The sequence below is a fragment of the Ichthyophthirius multifiliis genome (assembly GCF_000220395.1).
Source record: "Ichthyophthirius multifiliis unplaced genomic scaffold scaff_1120509251008, whole genome shotgun sequence".
In the NCBI taxonomy this organism is placed as follows: domain Eukaryota; phylum Ciliophora; class Oligohymenophorea; order Hymenostomatida; genus Ichthyophthirius; species Ichthyophthirius multifiliis.
The window spans coordinates 12,889-14,320 of NW_004086289.1; the positions used below are offsets into that span (position 1 = coordinate 12,889).

General features: G+C 10.3%; 9 annotated features.

Moving 5' to 3' along the window:
- The first annotated feature begins 228 nt into the window (after positions 1–228).
- Positions 229–283: a microsatellite.
- Positions 250–391: a microsatellite.
- Positions 392–601: 210 nt separating this feature from the next.
- Positions 602–656: a microsatellite.
- Positions 630–671: a microsatellite.
- A 114-nt stretch (positions 672–785) lies between these two features.
- Positions 786–824: a microsatellite.
- A 75-nt stretch (positions 825–899) lies between these two features.
- Positions 900–939: a microsatellite.
- Positions 902–952: a microsatellite.
- Positions 918–953: a microsatellite.
- Positions 924–966: a microsatellite.
- Positions 967–1,432: the final 466 nt, after the last annotated feature.

A 1,432-nucleotide genomic window follows, 5' to 3' on the forward strand; every position in this document is an offset into this window, starting at 1 on the left:
CTAAACTCTAATTAAAAAAAATTAACTAAATAATATAAAACTTTAATGAAATTTTTTAATATAAATTTAATTTATCATATATTTATGAATAATATAGAAATAATTGAGATAATAATTATTCATACCATAATAAAATTATATATAACATTAATAAAATTATAATAATCTTGAATACAAAATCAATCAAATAAATTTAATTTACCCAAGTATAATATAAAAAGCTCAAATAAAATCAAAGAAATTTTTAAGAAAATCAAAGAAATCCTTAAAAAAGTCAAAGAAAAAATTACAAAAATTTAACGAAAGTATCATTACAAAAATTAAAGAAACACTTACAAAAGTTAAATAAAATTTTACAAAAGTTTAAGAAATCATTTAAAAAATAAAAGAATTGATTTGTAATATTATAATGAATAAAAATATTATTCTAAGAAATTTTAGAACGAAAGACCTATTGATATTAGAATAAAATAAATAATTTATGTATTTGGAAGATAAAATATTAGATTTAAATAATTATTTGCAGAAATTAAAATAAGAAAATAAATTATTTTTTAAAAAATATAAACTAATGATAAAAAAGATATAAAAATTCGTAAATAAAATATAATTAGAAAATATCAAAAAATAAATAAGATAATATTAAAAATATATAAATGTAAAAATAATATTAACTTTTTATTGATATTTTATATTTAATAGATTGCTTTATTTGATTATTTATATAGAATATATTTATTATAAAAAGTAAAAAGGAACCTAAAAATTTAATAATAACTAATTTAAAAATTAATAATAATAAAATAAATAAAAAGAAAATTAATCGTATTATTTTCTAAAAATTAGAAATTAATTTAAAAAAAGAATAAATTTATTACTTAAAAACCAATAAAAATAAAAATAATATTTATATAATAATATTAATATTAATATTTATATTTATATTAATATTTGAAGTTATTTAATTAAATAAATATATTAATATATTTTTTTTTGTATTTAAAATTTTAAAACTTATTATTTTATTAAACTATATATAATATTTTAATATATTAAAGTTATTAATATTTATATTTAGTCATTTTTATTTTTAATTTTTTAGTCAATTATAAATATAAAATTAATAATATTTTTTTTGTAAAATTTAAAATTATCATTTATATGTATAAATATAAATTATAGGAGTTTCTTAATCTTCTTGAAAATTTAAAAAAAAAAAATTAGTTAAAATAAAAATTTTAATATTTAAATTATGATGAAATAGAGAAGAAAAAATTAAAAAGTCAATTATTAAAAGAATTTTTAATATTGCAAATTATATAATTAAGTAAAAAAATTTATAATTATTTTAAAATTAAAAGCTTATCAAACAAATACAAAGATATAATCTAAGATTAAATATTTTAGTTTAATATTATATAATTTATATTAT